This window comes from Mastomys coucha, unplaced genomic scaffold, assembly GCF_008632895.1.
Source record: "Mastomys coucha isolate ucsf_1 unplaced genomic scaffold, UCSF_Mcou_1 pScaffold23, whole genome shotgun sequence".
NCBI lineage: Eukaryota > Metazoa > Chordata > Mammalia > Rodentia > Muridae > Mastomys > Mastomys coucha.
This window is the reverse complement of record NW_022196906.1, coordinates 59,288,877-59,309,014: the sequence shown is the minus strand read 5'-3', so window position 1 is coordinate 59,309,014 and position 20,138 is coordinate 59,288,877. Positions and strand designations below refer to the sequence as shown.

General features: G+C 40.4%; 1 protein-coding gene and 1 non-coding gene across 5 annotated transcripts in view; one reads left to right on the top strand and one right to left on the bottom strand.

Moving 5' to 3' along the window:
- Window positions 1-20,138, bottom strand: part of Dennd4a (DENN domain containing 4A) — a 107,661-nt gene that overhangs the window by 80,601 nt on the left and 6,922 nt on the right. The window lies entirely within an intron of this gene.
- Window positions 11,484-11,615, top strand: LOC116074115. Its single transcript, XR_004112085.1, has one exon. It is a non-coding gene; the product is annotated as a small nucleolar RNA SNORA17 (small nucleolar RNA).

Sequence of the window (20,138 nt, the reverse complement as noted above, 5' to 3'; positions counted from 1 at the left end):
TTTTTTTTTCAGAGGGGAAACCAGGAAAGGGAAGAATATTTGAAATATAAATAAAGAAAATATCTATTAAAAGAAAAGAAAAAAGAGTAAGATTCAATGACAGGTGGCAGGCAAAGCAAGTGGTCCTCTATGAGTTCAAGGCCAGCCTAGTGTACAAAGTGAATTCTAGGTCAACCAAGGCTAACACAACTAACTCTTTTCTAAAAGAAAAGAAAAGAAAAGAAAAGAAAAGAAAAGAAGAGGAGAGGAGAGGAGAGGAGAGGAGAGGAGAGGAGAGGAGAGGAGAGGAGAGGAAATGAAAGGAAAGGAAAAGAAAGGAAAGAAAAAAGAAAAAAGAAAAAAAGAGAGAGAGGGAAAAGAAAAAGAATCCATGACTCAGTTGCTCCTAGATACCAGTCTGGAAAATGAGAGATAAGAGACATAGGATGTTTCAGTCAAAAATGTGATACAATGTCTTAGCTGGGAAAGTGAAAAGAATTGTGAGAAACAATGTAAGTACAATCGTGTTACCTTTTGTTTTTATTGTTTGATTTTTTTTTTTTAAGACAGGTTTCTACAATATAGTTCAAGATAGCCTTAAATTTGTAATCCTTCTGCTTCAGCCTCCCAGTATTGGCATTACATGTCTGTACACCATGTTTGTTACTGTTATTATGTTTAGACTGCTAAATGTGACTAAGACAAATGTATGTGCTTTAACAAAGTAGGCTAGTGTTCCACTTCAGGCTCACTGAACAGCTTCAAGCAGCAAATATGGAATGGTGTGTGTGTGTGTGTGTGTGTGTATGCATATATATACATATATATTCCAATTTGAATATATATATATTCAAATATTTCTAAATCTTATTGCTCACTGATAGCAAAGAGTTAAACAAAACTGCTGACCTGGTGAAACATTTTTTAAAAAACATCATCATATACAATTTCAAGTTAAAATACTATATTTGTGAAAATACCTGTAAAATTTTCAAATACTTGACAGGATATCAGCTTGTTTAGGGTTCAATATGAATGATGAGAGCAAAAATCAAAACAAATTCCATATATATTTTCTTTACATTTTTGACATTTATCCGTGTGTGTGTGTGTACAGGTGTGTACATGTGTACATGCTACTGTGTACATGTGGAGATCAAAGAATGACTCATGAGAGTTGGTTCTCTCCATTATATAGGTTCCAGCAGTCACACCCAAGTTTTCAGACTTGATACCACATGCTGTTACCCTCTGGAACCATCTTACTAGCCCCTAAATTTATTTTCTGTCATTACGAATTCTTTTTTTTTAAAGTTTATTTATTTATTTTTATGTATGTGAGTACACTTTTGCTGTCATCAGGCATACCAAAAGAGGGCATCAGATTCCATTTCAGATGGTTGTGAGCTACCACATGGCTGCTGGGAATTGAACTCAGGACCTCTGGAAGAGCAGTCAATGCTCTTAACCACTGAGCCATCTCTCCAGTCCATCATTATGATTTTTTTTTTTCAAGACAGGGTTTCTCTGTGTTGTCCTGGCTGCCCTGGTACTCACTCTATAGACCAGATTGGCCTTGAACTCAGAAATCCACATGCCTCTGCCTCCCAAGTGCTAGGATTAATGGCATGCGCTACCAACCGCCTGGCATGAATTCTTTAATACAGTAAGAACACTTGTTTGACTGTGACTTTAAAGAACATTTATACTATTATTCAAAAACAGATATTATTTCCTTCAATGTTGAAATTTTAGATTAATTTATTGTTGCATTCCCAGTGTCACATATTTCTATTGACAGAATAAACTTCTCAAAACTTTATTCTGATTCCATGAATCATGTAAGAGAGAGATTTTAGAATTAACTGATTTTCTATTTACTACATTAGTATTTGCAAAGTATGCTTCTGTTAATGAAGGCAACACACTACAGTTACTCCCTTACTTCCCATACATGCACAAGAAAACAAAAAAAGAGGCAAATATTTAGCATTATTTACTAGCACATCCATCATTGATTGTGGAGCATATACTTTGTGGCACCCTCTCTTAACCACACACACTTTCCTTCCAATACCACCTCCTGTCATTTCTTTCTGTAGCATGCTCTTATATATTTATATATTTAAAAAAAAAAAAACAACAAAATTTTCCATGAAAGGAAAAGATGTTTCCAGAAGAAACATCTCCTTACAAAAGGTGTGCAGAAACAAGCCAAAGTACAAGGAATAAATATGTCCCAGAGAGCTCTGCGGGTCATACTCACTCGGTCATTTAGCCCATTCCTTTTGATCATGATTCTACAAGCATATGCAAAGGCATGTATGCACATGTTCACAAAAGATCACTGGCAGTGATCATCTTGCAACTCACAACAAAGACCAATCTTTGGTTTAAAGTTTAAGATCAATATTCATTACACAGAAACTACAGACTGGAAACAAAGGGGCAACAAAAGATGCTACAGAACAGGTACAATGGGAACCCAGGTGTGTAAGAACTAGAGAAGTCATCTTTTGTTCAAGGGCAATTTTGCCCCTAAGCTGTTAATTAGGCTAGAGCGGAAGTAGCTAGTGTTATCTCGGGAATATGCATCTGTTCTCGACAGAACAGGATCAGACTAGAAAGAACTTTTAATACACAGTCACTTGTCTCCAGATAGACTGCAGACAATTCAAAGGCTGCTATGATTTCTGTGTCTTCTATTATATGGCATGCACAGCAGTTAGAAACACATGGCAGGTGTGTAAATATTTAGTAATGAGTGAGGTCAAAGCAGTAGGAAGCATGGGAAAGTGGAGCCATCACAGAATCATGATAGTTTGGGGCTACGAGCAAGACCATGGAGATTTTGTTTCAAAATCTCTTTTTACTCTTTTTATAATTGAAGAAATTTTATAATTACAGTATAATAGCTTGCCTATAACCATAAATCAAATTATGACTTTTACTTTAGAGTTCTATACATGTAATACTTCACATTCCAGGATGGAAGCGAAGAGAGTCCTTGAAGAAATTAGTGCTTGTTAGTGAACCTAGGCTTCAACAGTCAAAAAGTTAGCACATAAAAACTCAAGTTAAACTTGACAAAAGGAAAGAAAGGAACTAATAACAAAAATAAGACTAGGGAGTAAAAGGAAAAAAGAAAGAAAAAGAATTCAAAGATATGGGAAGAAGGCTCAGCAAGCCTGCCACGGAACCTAATGACTTGGGTTCTGTTGCCAGGTCCCACGTGGTAGAAGGAGAGAACTGACTTCCACAAGTTGTCCTCAAACACACACACACAAATTAAAATGCAATAAAGTTTTAAAAAATAATTAAGAAGAGAAGGATGGCATAAAAGGGTAAAATAAAAGGCTGGAGCCAAGCACGTGCAGAGCCCTGGGTTAGAAGTCCAGTACAATCTCAAATAAATACAATAATAACAAATAACAAAAAGAGGAAGTTGAGAGGTAAAAAACAAGTCGAGTGGGATGAGGAGAAGGCAGCTGGAGAACTTTCCATGCTAGACGTATTCTCTTACAGCAACCGAAATTTACTATTGCTACAGTAAAAGCTAAATTACCTGCAAATACAAAGTCAGCTACCAATCTTACACTGACAGTCCGGTTGTACCCAGCTTGGTCTGTGAAACCCAAGTGTCCTGGCTCACCAGCATGAGAGGAAGTCTGGTTTTAAGTTTCCTCTCTTGCAGTCTTCTTTTACTTAATTTCCCCCTTGCACATGATCCCTACATCTCCACCTTTTTACTTCCTCTTTGAATTAGCACCTGCATTTGTTAACCAGGACCTAAAGGGAACTGCCATCAGCAGGGGGAGGTGAATGTTTCCCTCAGACAATACAGTATTGTGTTACTCCTCTCCTTACAACTATAAGAAACCACCCAGAATTGTGTTTCCACATTAAATAAATATTTAGAATTCTGTCATTTGACCAATGTTGGACATTCCAATTTTTTACCAATTCTGTCACCATCATTTAAAAAGGCTTTGAGACAGTGATTCTCAACCTTCCTAATGCTGTAACCTTTTAATACAGTTCCTCTTGTTGTGGTGACCACCACCCCTAGCCAAAAAATAATTTTTGTTGCTACTTCATAACTGTAATGTTGCTACTGTTATAAGTCATAACATAAATATCTGTGTTTTCCAATGTCCTTAGATGACCCCTGTGAAAAGATCCTTTAACCCCAAAAGGGATTCTGACCTTAAAACTCTACAAACATAATACATGAAATGGACTTTGAGAATCAATCCTTGAAAACAACTTTGAAAATTCCCTTACCTTTCTAGTTAATAATGATTGATGTAATTTTTTAAATTTATATGACATATTAGATGACCAAAAACTAAAAACAAATACTTCAGATAGAAACCTACTCAATAAGAGCAGGCATCTTATACATGTTATGTAATCCTAGTGTTTTGGGGAGTGGAGAAAGGTGAAGGCCATATTTGGCTAAATAGGGAGTCTGAGACCAGTCTGGCCTACAAGAGTCCTTGTCTCACACATAAAAAAACAAAAATAAAATACTTAGTTCAATCCTAGGCCTTGCAATGGTTAAAAAGAGAAAACTCCCACAAGCTTCCTCTGACCTCTACAGGTGCACTGTGGCATATGTACAGAGACATAGATATACATGCCCAAAGAAATAACGTTAAAAAGAAAGAAAAGGGTGCTAGAGAGATGGCTCCATGGTTAAGAGCACTGGATGCTCTTTCAGAGGGTCCAGGTTCAATTCTAATTCTGTTACCATCCTTTAAAAAAGTCTGCAACTCCAGTTCTAGGGATGCTAAGCATGAAGTTCAGACACACATACAGGCAAAACCCACACACATAAAAAATAAATAAAAAACAGAAATTATACAAATACTAGGATCCTTGGAAGAACCATGAATCTTGGAAATAATTAAACTTTGGGATACTAAATTAAATTGAACAAATGTCAATAAAAACTTTAGGCCTGGTGTTGGTGATTTATAGGAAAATGAACACCCTTGACAAGTGTTAATAGCACAGTAAATTAGAATTTCTTCTCTTATCTTCTGAAATTACTTAAAACTGATTTGCTGGATAGAGTAGTGGCACTAGTTTTATGGTTGCTGTATTTTCTTTTGTTTGAGGCAGAGTCTCTTATTCTACAGTCTAAACTGGCCTCAAGTCAGCCTAGGCTACATAGTGAAACTCTGTCTCAAGAAAAGAAAGAAAGGAGGGAAGGAGAAGAGGGAGGCAGAGAGGCAGATAGAAAGGAATTTTTAAAATGTTGTCAGAGAGTTTTTAAAACAATTTATATCACATTATTGGTCTAAAGATATTTTATATCCTATTTCCTTTAAAAGGAAGAAATTCCTTTAAATTCAGATTTTAAGGGGAAGGACCTTTAAAATCCTTTGATTTGATCTATGAGGAAATTCATTTCCAGGAAGGCTACTCTGACTTGTACACAGCAGCACAACCATCAGCAGCAGAGCCTGGCTTTCCTTTTCCCAGATCTCTCGCCACTGCAGCCGACTCAGACCAGCTTAATTTCAAAACAAAAACAAACAAAACCCCTACATTTTATTTCTCTATTTAGTGTGGGAGCATGCTCATGTGCCCTCACCCATCTGGAGGTCTGAGAACAACTAGTAGAAGTCAGTTCTCTCCTGCCACCATGTGGGCCCTGACAACTGAGCTCAGGTGGCACGCTTGGTTAGAAGACACCCTTACCTGCCACCTTGTTGACCCTCACATGATTCTTCTCCTTTTTTTTTTTTAAATTACATATTTGCTTTATTTACATTACAAATGATGTCTCCTCTCCTGGTTACCCCTCCGAAAAAATATCAAAAACAAAAACAAAAAACTAACCATATTTCTGCCCACTCCCCCTGCTCACCAACCCACCCTCTCCCACTTCCTGGCCCTGGAATTCCCCTACACTGGGGCATAGAACCTTCACAGGACCAAGGGCCTCTCCTCCCACTGATGACCGACTAGGTCATCCTCTGCTATACAAATGCTGCTGGAGCCATTAGTCCCATCATGTGTACTCTTTGGCTGATGGTTTAGTCCCAGAGCTCCCTAGGAGCTCTGAGGGTACTAGCTAGTTCATATTGTTGTTTGTCCTAAGGGGCTGCAAACCCTTCAGCTCCCTGGGTCCTTTTTCTAGCTCCTTCACTGGAGATCCTGTACTCAGTCCAATGGATGGCTGTGAGTCTCTACTTCTGTATTAGTCGGGCACTGTCATAGCCTCTCAGGAGACAGCTATATGAGGCTCCTGTCAGTCAGCACTTGCTGCTATCCACGATAGTGTCCAGATGATTCTTCTAAACATCCCATGACCATCCCAGCCCTAGACAAAGTACATCTCCTTTCTATTAAACAAATACCTACAAGTCTAATAAAGTGTTTAGTCTCAAATTTGTTACTAGGTATGACTCAGTACTGAGATCCAAAATGTCCACTTCATGACTCTACCTACATATCTATGTTTTGCAATCCTCCACCTATGCCCAAACCCATGTACACTTGTCCTCTATATAGAGTCACTAAAAATACAAAGATTGAATTTGGAATAGTTAGTTATGATGCAGTCTCTCCTTCCTTAAGTTTCTCATTTTGTCATTTTCACTTTCTAGCATTATATATGTATTACATATATATATGTAATATACACACATACACACACACATATATATACACATATACATACTTTTGTAGCAGAGTCTTATTACATAGCCTGAAACTTGCTATGTAGACCAAGTTGGACTTGAACTCACAGAGATATACCTGCCTCTATCTCCTAGTGCTGGAATTAAAGGCATGTACCACTATGCTCAGCTATTATCCAACATACTATATACTTTATTTATTTAATTCTCTTTCTTTGCACTATATTGTAAAAGTTCTTTGAGGTTTAGGAGTTTTCTGCTGCACACAATGGCAGCAGTACCTGATGAACAGCACTCAATATCTGCTGAATGGATAAACAAACCATGATAGCCATAATTAAAGGGATAATTTTTAAATGTGTCAGATACTGAATACCATTCAGCAAGAAAAAACTATGAAATAGAAATGCAGAAACATGGAAATTTAGTGTTGAGTAAGAACAGTCAAGAAACCAGAAGGGAATCCAAAGCAAACTAGCACTGATATTGTTAAAAGCACATACACATCCAAACCACACTATGGCAGGATGGCATCATGGACAGATTAGAATGAATGTCTATGAGAAGGTAATGAAGATGTAGAGTCCTCAGCAGGCCGGTGACTACCAGGAAGAGACCCAGATGAAGCCAGCCCCTCTACTCATGAGTATCCAGCTCACTCCCACCCTACGAGGTAGTTAACCACTGGATTTATCAAAGATCCAATCAATGGCCTGAGCAGGGTCATTTTAGTATAAAGTGTTGGTGTGAAGGAAGTCCAACTGGGGTGAGAAGAAGACTGTGGGAAGTGAGGAAGCCCAGTCATCCTTGGAGGAGCTCTAATGGGAAGGCACTGGAAATGGAGTAGAAACTGGCACATGCACGGCACCATCTCTCCAGCCCCTCAGGCTTGCTTTTACGGCCACCATCTCTCTGGCCTCATCCCCATTTTCACCCTCTCCTGAGTGTGTGATAGGCATACTTCCCTTAATTCTGTTCATCTTTTAATAAAGTAAATCTAAAAGAATTTTTTAAAGTAAGCCTGAGAAAGTGTGAAATGATCTAAAGTAGAGAGCCTGATCTTAGAGGCCAGGTTCTGTTTCAGAGTTAAAATGTGCCATCTGTAGTGATGTATAAAATAACAACTTTTATATACATGCCTGTTGTTTTATTGCAGATACATGATGTGGGCTCCTAGCCTTTTAGGTGTCACACACTGCCCTTGAAGAACTAATTAATGCTAATAATCACTTCTAAAATACACAAAGATATGCAGATAAAACCCAATTCACAACCTGAGGGGCTCACTTAGCTTTGCTCCCCAATTTAGTCCATACATAGGCCTGTTGTCTTGATGTGTTTATGTGTGTGCACCACACGCATTCTAGGCGCTACAGAGGTCAGCAGAGGGTGTTAGATTCCCTCAAGCAGGAGTTTGTAAGCCACCATGTGGGTGCTGGGGACAAACAGCAGTTCTCTGCAAGAGCAACAAAGTACCCTCGAGCCCTGAGCCATCTCCAGGCCCATTTTGATTCCTTTTAATTAAAGAGAAACACACATAAAGAAAGTACAACTGCAAGAATCCTCACTATCCATTATAAATACCCTCAGTGTCAAGAACAGAGTATGGCCAGGAACAGAAAACCCCTCCATTTTTCTGGAGAATCACCATTTTGAATCCTAATGCTAGATTTCTGTCTGTGAACATTATAAAAGTGGGACATGGAATGACTCCTGTAGTCTATGCTGGGAGGTGGGGAAGGGGAAGACCTGCTTTTTTCACCTTACACTGTTTCGGAGAATCAGCCATGCTTGTTCTATGTAGGAGTAGGTTGTTCATTTCCATTTCTGAATAAATTTTCATCTTAATGACAATTTTTAAACAATTCTTAATAACTTTCCTTATCTACTCTTTTGTTAGTAGACATCTGCTTTGTTTCCAGAGTTAGGCTACTGTGATGGACAGAAGTTGTTGCATATATCCTTTGACATATAAATGCATACTTTAAAAAACAAGAATGAGATCATTAGCACACAGGTACATGCGTGTTCAGTTTTATAAGACTGGTTATTGTAAAACCTTATATATCATAAAACCTTAAATGGCAGCTTAGAAATGGATAAACTGACTTATTTTCCTAACATAGCAATTGTATGCTCTAGAATCATCTGAGCAGAGTTCAAATCACACAGTTCATCCAGTGTCTAACTGCTAGGTAAACCAGAGTTTCTGCTCAGACACCACACACAGAGGCAAGGAATGTACCTTAAACAATGAGATACCAGGGAAGGATTCTGCCAAGCCTTTGCTTATCTTATGGCTTTGCACTGATTTGGGGTTGAGTAACACTGATGACCATGCTTGAACGCCTAATGATGAAAAGACTTAGGGATGAGGTACCATACTGACTAATCAGATGGCTACTGAAAATGGACAGATACCAGTTTTACTTCTCATTGCCCTTTGCTTAGAGAATCTGTCATGTGTGTCTGGAAAGAAAGTAGAATCTAGAACCAATCACAGAACTCGACCAATCAGGGCCAGATACTTGTTTGCCATGCTCAGGCTCTCTGGCCAGTCAATTCAATGCACTCTTGCAAAATTTAAATCAAGAGTCAGCACTACAAGGATAGGTTAGAATCCATTCTTAGGGTTCTTTGGGTCAAGGGTGCACATGACTTGGCAGTCTGTCACCCACAAGAAGACTCTCCCACTATAACTTGATCATGATTCTGGACACTCAATAGTCAGAAGTATGGAAACAATTTCTATTGTTTATAAGCTAAATACATACCCACTTCTTAAATCAGTGGTAGAGTGCACCCAGTGACAAAAGGGGCATCAATGAATGACTTCTTGGGAGAAGGATACTATGGTTTTTCAGTCTGGCTCTGGCCTGACCCAGAGGTTTGTTTCCTGTTTTTTTCCTCAACATGTAGCTCTCCACTCTTGCAGTCAGTTCTGCAAAATAAGTAATATCTTTCTAACAAATCCACTATCTCTTGCTTCAGCTGACCAAAGCTGACTCCTGTTTATGATGAAGACTCCTACCATGTGCCACACTGTGGTAGAAAATGACAGCACAAAGACAAGAAAGGTGTGGCCGCCTTACAGGAGCTTAGCAGACAAGTCAGAAAAGTAAATGAGCAACATAGGAGTGAGGAGTCTAACCAGGAAGACAGCCATGAGAAGGAGCGCAGTTCGGGCTTGAGGTCTGAAAAGAAAGAAGCATCATGCGATAGGAGACGGCAAGGCAGTGTACCCCATAGGAGAAAGCAAGTACAGTCCCATTCTCTTCCCTTCTCTAGGCATCACCTCCATCCTACACACTGCCAGAAGGGCGTCTGAAGACAAGCAGAGCAGCACACACCTGTGATTTCAGCCCTTAGGAGGCTGAGGCAAAAGGCCAGCAGTCACTTCAAAAAGTGACCCTATCTCAAAATCCAACTAACCAAACACTCAAGGTACATTTACATATAATTCAAATAATGTGGACAAGGTGGTGAAGCACATCTTAAGGATTAAAGTAAGAAAATTCAAATAGTTTCTAATTTTGTGTTGAGGAAGAAAAAGTCACAATTTCTGACAATGATGGTACTTTTGAGTCTGTTCTTCATGAATGTACACACACACATACACACACACACATACACACATACACACACACACACACACACATACTGCTCATTATAACCACAAAGCTGGCTTCTTCCTTTTTCTTTCCTAAGTCACTTCTCAGATAATAAATCTGGGCATGTGTGTGTGTGTGTGTGCGTGTGCGTGTGCGTGTGTGTGTGTGTGTGTGTGTGTTTGGTTATTTGATAGGGTGGAATAGTCATGGGTGAATGCATAAAAGTGTTTATCAAGTGACCAGAGTAGTGATGCACAAAGCATTCTTCTGCATGGATTTTTGCATAATGGTGGGTCCAACTCCACAGGGGAAAATGATATAAAGGAATATCTATCATATGGGACCAGTGTGATAGTACACACCAGTAAAGCCAGCATTCAAGAGGTTAAGGTAGGAAGATTTAAAACAAAATGAAAACAAACAAAATACTAAGAAAGCAAGAAAGCCTCTGTAGGATCTTCTCTCTAAAGTTATAAATTTTTAGTACTGAAGTCATTTTAGAGTTATCTCTAGGTACATGATGTTGGTATTCTGTATAAACTCCACCCCCACAGATACCTGGCAACAGCCAGGTATGCTCCTCCCTACAGTTACCTGGCAACAGCCAGGTAGGCCTGGCCCTATAAGAGGGGCTGCTTGGCCCCACCTCGCTCTCTTGCTTCTGTTGTCTCTCTTACTCTCTTACTCCTGCCTCTTTCCTGCCTCTCACCCCCCTTGCTCCCCCTCTCCTCCCAATCCCTCATCCTCTCTCCTCGTGGCCATGGCCGGCCTCTACTTCTCTACTCTCTCCTCCTCTCTGCCTTTCTCTGCCTCTACTACTCTCTTAACTCCCCTCCCCATACCCTAAATAAACTTTATTCTATAGTATACCATCATGTGGTTGATTTCTCACAGGGAAGGGATGGGAAGGGATGCCTCAGCATGGGCCTACTGAGGCACCCCCTCCCCCCACACCTCACCAGAACATATTTTAATGGTTCTTTCTCTTTTTATGATCACAACACGTATCATTTTCAATAGATATATACACTAGATATATATCATTTTCAGCATTTTTTCCACCTTCCTCAACATTTACTTTGATATGTATTATGTTCTCTATAAATTTGATAAGTTCCTCTCATTTTCAGTATTTCCCACTCTACAAAGGTTTATTTGTGAACAGGAAACATAATTATAAAAGAAAACTAAGAACCCATCAAACTACTTCTAGAAAATTCTGATAAAAGAATCTAAAAGACCTGCCCCTAGAGGCACGGCAGGCGTGGCTGCTGTGTCACATGTACATCAGTAGGTAGCTGAGAAGAGAGAGACTATGTCTACACTCAGTGTTCTGACCTGTGAACATCTGAAGGATTAGAAGCCTAATTAATACTCTCTGAAAAAAGCAAGCCTGAGAGGACTACCAGTCTGCTGCCAAGGGGCCCAGACAAGGATCTACCTTGAGATGACCACCAGTAGGGTGCCATGGAGGCCTGGGGGTAGACCACACCCAAGATGCCCCCTGCCAGGCATGATAACATAGGATCTAGACATAGTTAGAGACCCCGAGTGCCACTAAGAGGACCAAGTGAATAGTGGAGAAACAGAAGAGAAGGACACAGAAGGATATGAGCACAGTGAAAAGAGGCAGAACAACAGGAAACTCCAGGGTATCAAGGAACAGCCTGATGTGAGTAGCTGCTGATACCATCTGGGATCATGGTGGGGCCCTGGCCTGTACTGCTACCAGGGACCATGGCTGGATTCATGGCCCTGAAGCAGCAGGGGTCTGTTACCACCAAAGGACATGTAGACATCCCTGGTCTGGGATACTGCCTAGGGACAAATTGATGTCTGAGGGATGTGTAAAACTGGCCCCACCCCTCATCTGGGCGTGGAAAAGCTGGTCCTGGGGGCATGAGAACAGGACAATGACCCCACCCCTAGCCAGCTGCACTCAGGAGAGCAGGCCCTGCACACTCCCAGAATTGCAGGTACCAAGAATACACATGTGGGAGACCTGGCCCTACCACTGGTCTTCTGTGTGGTAACAAGGACAAGGAAGAAATACCCTCCTCCCCTCTTGCCCCTCACCACCTATGGCAGGTGGGAGACCTGGCCCTGGAGTTGCAGAGCAGAAGAGCTGGCACTATGCCTCACTAGCTGCAGTCCTCACCTGGGTGCACAGTAGAGATGACCCTGATGGCAGGTTCACTGGCCCTAAGGGCGTGAGTGTGGGAGAGCTGGCCCCATCACTTGTCTATCTATATGGTGACAAGGGCAAGGGAGAGATGATCACACACACACACACACACACACACACACACACACACACACACACACACCTCTTGCCCCTTGCTACCTATGGCAGGCATACCAGAGTGCTAGAGCTGGCCCTGCCCCTCCCTTGCTGCAGCACTTGAGAGAGCAGGCCTTGGGCAGCACAGTAGAGATGATCCTTGATAGGGGGGCTGTGGGTAAGCACAAGAGTGAAGGCAAGAGTGTGGGAGAGCCGGCCTTTCCTCTTGTTTGCTGTATGATGATGATGAGGAAGAGGAGGAGGAGGAGAAGGAGGAGGAAGAGGAGGAAGAAGAAGATGATGATATCAGTAAGGGAGATCCTCCCCCCTTTTTGCCCTAACCATGGGCAGCAGGCGGTAAAGTTGGTCCTAGTAGAGTGGGTCACTCTATGGGTACTGGAACCTTATTGGGACTTCTGGCCCTGGATGTGGGAGTTGCAGGTGAGTGGCCCCAGAGGGTGTGAGTGTGGGAAAGCAGGCCCTGCCTCTTGTCTGCTGGGTGCTGGCACAGGTTAGGGAAAGATGTCCTCCTTTCCTCTCTTGACCTCCACCATCTACGGCAAGCAGGAGGGCTGGCCCTGGGGTCATGAGAATGGGAGAAATGGTCATGTCTTTCACTGTCTGCAACACTCAGGGAGTGGGCCCTGTACCTTGCCTAGGCAGCAAGGTGGAGCTGGCGCTCAAAGCAGGGGTTGCTGGTGAGCTGGCCCCAAGGGCATGAGGGAGAGCTGGCAGGTAGACCAGCTCAGATACCTCTCAGGCCCAAACCCAGGGCTTTAAATTGGTCCACCCCAACATTGACGCCAATAATAAACTACTGGCGTGCATAAAGGGGCCAGTCCTACAGATCCAAAACTACAGGATCTCCATAACACAGGGAAACAACAGGATATCTGAGAGGCATCCCAGTGAGGTTCCAGTATTGATAGAATAGCAGAAGCTAGAGGCCTCAAACCAGACCAATGAGGCACTGCAATGAACATTTATTTGCAAGCAAAGACATGTAGACAAAAGGGTATATATGCTGTGGGACACACTCTGACACACTACAGCTGCCACAAGGAGGTTTTTTTTTTTCCCTTTGTTGCAGCAGAGGTTGCAAGGGTAGAAGGCGGGTATAAGTTGAAGGGTGATAAGTAGAATTGGGGTACAGGATGAAATTCACAAAGAACCAATAAAACGCTTTAAAAGAACCTAAAAGGAAGTTATTGATGACATTTTATTCTAAAAAGTGGCATAAAGCAAGTCGGGCAGTGGTGGTGCACACCTTTAATCCCAGGACTTGGGAGGCAGAGGCAGGTGGGTCTTTGTGAATTTGAGGCCAGCCTGGTGTATAGAGTGAGTTCCAGGACAGCTAGGGCTATACGGAGAAACGATGTCTCAAAAACAAAAACAAAAACAAAACAGAAAAGGGGGGAGTGGAGCATAAAGCTAAAGAACAAATGGTCTGAGAACTCTACAGTCTACAGCTATCTTTTCAAAAGGGCCATAATTTCAGACATGTGAAGGGCAAGCTTAAGAGCAGGGTTTAATTCCAGGTTCACTAAATTAAACAGTATAAAAATTCACTTGAGATTCATTGTACAGAGTTCCCGTTTACATAACTCTGGGTACCTTTGCAAATTCAAATTAAGCTCCTCCACCAGAACACTCAAGTTAAATGGTCAGCTCCAGTGAAATGAGTCCTGTTCTGTGCTTTCCCTATGCAAGAGTAGATACTCTAAGGACCTCTTTGAATATCTACTCTTTCACCAGAATATAAATTCTCTGAGAGTAAACAAAAGTATAACTTGTTTTATAGCACAATCCATGGCATGACATTGTAATCTTAGTAAAGTCAGACACAGTGGCACACTAGTAAGGAAGGGTCTAATCTGGAGGCTAGCCTGGATTACATATCAAGTCTAAGGCCAGTGGGAGCTACATATAAGACTACAACTCAGAGATGCTTTTTAGAAGTTAATATATTAAAGACAGTATATGTTAATATACAAGTATTCATAAATGACTGGACTACAAATTCTATATACAGGAGGGTGAAAGGGCACCTTTACCTCCACTGGTTTTCACTTGAAAAAGGGAGATGTTCACAACTTTCATAATAATCACCTATGAATTGGGAGTAAACTAATTCAAGTTCTTGGTATTATACAACAATACTGAGAGGTTTCTTTTAATTTCATTTAAAAATCAATTTTATTTTTCATCAGCTAGTATCCTTCTGGAACTAGCAGCTTTTAAAATGTCTATTCGTTGTATACACCTATCTTTGAGAAGCTGGATGTTCTATCCTTATCCACAAAGCTAGTGGGGTTTTTTTTTTTTTTATTAGATGTTTTCTTTATTTACAATATCAGAGTCACATTCAGTAAAACTATGGTTCCATTTGCCATTGCTGACTAGATGAGACAGAGAACACTTACCTTGTACTACATTTCCTCTATCAGGCTTTATAATGAGAGCACAGAATCATGAGACAATATATGAATTCAGGAGTCAGAAGACAGACTGACAAAGAGGTACAGGCCTTTAATCCCAGCACTGGGAGCCAGAGGCAGGTGGATCTCTGTGATCTCAAAGCCAACTTCATTCATCCCAGGCCAGACCTTGCCTCAAAACAACAAATGAGTCAGAAGTCTGCCAAGCCCCATAACAGGGAAAGACAACATGCAGACAAATAAAACTGAAATGAACAAGTAGGGAGTGAGGGAATTGTGCTGGTCCAGGGCTCGGAGACAAGTGCTGCCTGACTGCTGAGGTATGTCTGGCTCCTGATCACAAGCCCTTTCAGGAGGTGTGGCTGCTCTTCTATCACTCCATGACATCAGGTCCCCAGTATCCTTGCAATTAATTCCCATTTTTAGTGAGTTAGGCTAAATTTGGTTTTTACTGCCTACAAACAGAAGCATATTGATGAACAACAACCCTCAAACAAAATGAAAGTCAAGGGAGCAGTATCTTACTACTATAATCCCAGCAATCCTGAGGAGGTGAGGCAGGAGGAGCACTTAGCTCATCTTTACAGGGAGTCTTCAGGTCAGCCAGAGTTACCTACCAAGACCCTGACTCTTAAAATAGTGGGGGTGGCAAGAAATATTACAATAGCAGTCAATCAGAAAAGGAGTTTTTTTATTTATTTTTTTAAGTTTTTTGGTTTTTTTGTTTGTTTGTTTGTTTGTTTGTTTGTTTTCGAGACAGGGTTTCTCTGTGTAGCCCTGGCTGTCCTGGAACTCACTCTGTAAACCAGGCTGGCCTCCAACTCAGAAATCCGCCTGCCTCTGCCTCCCAAGTACTGGGATTAAAGGCATGCACCATCACTGCCCAGCAAAAAGTCTTATTAAAAAAAAAACTATGAAATTAGAAACTTCAATCACTCCTAGACTAAAAGAATGAAAAGTATTCATCAATGAGAGCAGGCTCAAACAACAGCTCATGGATCCAACTTCAGTATAATTATCACCAAAAAGCAACATAAATACTATACAAAGCTGGGGGTGTAGCTCAATAACACACTTGCCTACCAAGTCAGGTACCCAGGTTCAATTCCCAACACTACATTTTTAAAAACTAAATAAAATACTACTACAAAGTTCTGACATCCAGACAAAAAATTAAAAGATGAAGTGTAGGAATAGCTTAGCGTTTGTTAGAACAACAATGACGACGATGAGGACAACTAATTTTTTAATTGTTTGGACAGTGTCTCACTATATAGACCGGGCGGGTCCAGACCTCATCATCTTCAAGTCTGGCCTTCACTGTGCTGGTATGTGCCACCATACCAACTTAAACTATTGTTTTAAAGGAAAAATAGTATCATTTAACTATAATCTTGACTAAAACTGGAATAAGGTTAACTCAACTTTTCTGTTGATAAGAGCCAGCTCTATCTCACAGACCAAAATACAATTTCAATTTTCCCCATTCATCTACACCCATTCTCTTAAAAACATACTACTTCAGAGTCTTCAACTAAAATATTCAATGCTAAGACAATAGCACTTTTAAAAAGTAGTTCCCAACATTACAGCCATTATATGGTATTATCCTCTAACATAAGACTGATACATTAAGATTTCCACATTAATTTGATAATATTTTGTTAGAATTTTTCTTTATCAGTTTAAGATCTTTTAGGGACTCCAGAGACTCCTGTGCATATACCCAAAAGATACTGCAACATGTAAAAAGGACATATGCTCCACCATGTTCATAGCAGCCTTATTTATAATAGCCAGAACCTGGAAACAACCCAGATGTCCCTCAACAGAGGAGTGGATACAGAAATTTTGGTACATCTACACAATGGAGTACTACTCAGCTATTAAAAACAATAAATTTATGAAATTCTTAGGTAAATGGATGGATCTGGAGAATATCATCCTGAGTGAGGTAACCCAATCACAAAAGAACAAACACGGTATGCACTCTCTGATAAGTGGTTATTAGCCCAGAAGTTTGGAATATAGGAAGAACAATCCACAATCCACAAGGACCTCAAGAAGAAGGAAGACCAAAGGTGGACATTTCATTCCTTCTTAAAAGGGGGGAACCAAGTACTCATGGAAGGAGTGGCAGAGATTAACTATGGAGCAGGGACTGAAGGAAAGACAAGCCAGCCTAAATATAGTTATCTCCTGAGAGGCTCTGACAGTACCTGACTAATACAGGTGTAGAGGCTCACAGCCATCCATTGAACTGAGTACAGTGAAGGAGTTAGAGAAAGGACCAATGGAGCTGAGGGGTTTGCAGCCCCTTAGGACGAACAACAATATAAACTAACTAGTACTCTCAGAGCTCCCAGAGTCTCAACCACCAACCAAGGTCTGCACATGGTGGGACTGATTGTTCTGGCAGCGAGTGTATAGTGGAGGATTGCAAATTCGATCATCAATGGGAGGAGAGGACCTCAGCCCTGTGAAGGTTCTGTGCCCCAGTGTGGGGGAATGCCAGGGCCAATAAGCAGGAGAGAGTGGGGTGGCAGGCATGGGGAGTGGGGAGGCAGCTGGGGTTTGTTTTTGTTGTTTTTGTTTGTTTTTTAGAGGGGAAACTGGGAAGGGAGAAATTTACATGTAAATAAAGAAAATATGTAATAAAAAAAAAGACCTTTTAGGGAAAAAAATCTAGTTTCTCTAGCAACAATTTTCAAATAGATACTGAAGAGAGTAATTCTGTACTGTTCCTATATTCAAAAGAAGACAAACTTACTTTCATATACTCAGAAACAGTGAGACAGAAAACCCTACAAATTTAACAGCAAGCTCAGAGATAAAAATAAAACAAACAGGACTTCTATCAATTTGCCAAGATTATACAGTCGCTTCTGGTATTTAGAACAAAATGAGGGCTGCTAAATCTAAGGTAAAAGAAACAGATTCTGAAATAATAAAAAGAATGATTGTAAGTAAAATGTCTCAATCATTTGCAGTAATGGAAGAAGACAGGTTATTGATATTTTTTAATGTCTTATATTACCTCTGGAAAGTGTTTACTGAAATTACATCTGATAACCTATCTTAAAGTAAATAGTGAAGGTATACTAAGCGCGTCTGGCTCAGAGGTATAATGTTTTACCCTTACTCTGCCCCTTTGTTCACCCCCTCACACCTAAATCCATATTTGGAAAAGTTGGTTAAATGCCAAACAGACTAACGGAGGCTTAAAAGTAAATGGTATTATTCCTAGAGTTCAAGTAGAACTACTAAGTATAGCATGCAGAGTCTTAAATAAGCAACCAATTATGAAGTATAATTAAGAAATGCTAATTACTATGTATGTCAATTTCACATGTGTGGCAAGATGCCCAGTGTAGTTGCTAGGAAAAAAAAAAAAACAGACTTAGACTCAAGTTTTCAGGACACTCTGAGAGGTTAAAAATGCTATCTTTCACTCTGAGGTCCAGATTTCTTGGTGTGTTCCTTCCCTCACTGATTCAAAGCCTAGTAAGAGAAAGAGACAGATAAATCAAAATACTCTAAAGTCAACAACAGTTTGAATAGATTATTCATTAGATACAAGACATGGTTTCAAACACTTTATTTGTATTATCAAATTTAAGTGTCCCAACTCAATAAATGCACACTTTTCTCAATTTTACATGGGAGGAAACTGAGATATAAAGAAACAGGAACAAGACCAAGTTTCAAACCCATAACCATGCTTAGCCAACTTCCTCTCCTACTACAATAACTGACTCAACAAATTATTTTTTAGAATTACATTTATTTATCTTCTGTGTGTGCATATGCATCACAGTACACATGTGGAGGTCAAGGGACAAACTTCTAGAATCAGTTCTTTCCATAATGCAGGTCCTGAGGAATCAAACTTGGTTGCCAGGGCTTTGCAGCAAGCATCTTTTACCCACTGAGCCTCTTCCTGCTATCCTCTACAAATTCTCACTACAACTTGAGACATGACAAAGTACTTACAGATTACTCCAGGAGAGACCCAATAATCCAGATCTGAGAAGGTTTTCTGGAGGAATAATGCTCTGATTCTTTTTGTTTTAATTATTTTATGTGTATTGTGTTTTGTATGCATGCTTATATGTGCAGAAGAAAGTGTCCTTTCTGTTGAAACTGGAGTTATGGGTGGTTGTAAACTGCTATGTGGGTGCTGGGAGTTGAACCTGAGGCTTCTGTAAGAGCACCTTGTACTCTTAATTTTTTTTTAATTTTTTAAAATATTTATATGTTTGTTTGTTTGTTTATTGAGACAGCATTTCTCAGTGTAACTATCCTGGACCAGGCTGGCCTTGAACTCAGAGATTTGCCTGCCTCTGCCTCTGTCTCTGCCTCCCAAGTGCTGGTATTAAAGGCCAGTATCACCACCGCCTATCCCTGATTCTTAAAGAATATAAAGGACTTAGCAAGACAAAATAAGAAGGAAGGGAGGAATGACAGCATTCCAGAAAGATACTTCTATCCTAGGACTACAGCAGCAAGGCAACACTCCAGAAATAACAGATGTATTCAAGGAAACTCCAAGAGAATGCTGTAAGGCTGGAGTGGAAATGGAAAGTAGAAATTATAAAAGTTAAGATTAGAGAGCCAGACAAAGGCCAAATTGTAGAGAATTTTAATGACATGGTAAGGAGTGTTGGCTTCATCTAGTTAACAATGGAGTCAGTGAGGAATTTTCAATTGGTGTTTTAGACATACCATTTTGGCAATTCCGAAAAAGTGAATTTCAGGAACAAAAGTGAAAAAATCAGTGGAAAAAGCTCCTAGAAAGGGAAGTACTGGAATTAGGATGCTATGAAAGTTTCTAATTCAAAATAAGTTAATGGACAAAGAGATGGTTCTGTGGACAAAAGCCCTTGTCACCAAGTCTGAAGACCAGAGTTTGACCCCAAGGAACCACAGATAGAATGTCAGAACTAACTCTAGTAAACTGTGTACTGACCATCATATTCAGGCATATGCATGTGCCCACAAGTCAAATGTACACACACACACGCGCACACACACACACACACACACACACACACACACACAGGTTAGTAAATAAAGAAATATAATAAAAATTGTTTTTAAAAGATTTATTGCCAGGGGGTGGTGGCACACACCTATAATCCCAGCATTTAGGAGGCAGAGGCAGGTGGATTTCTGA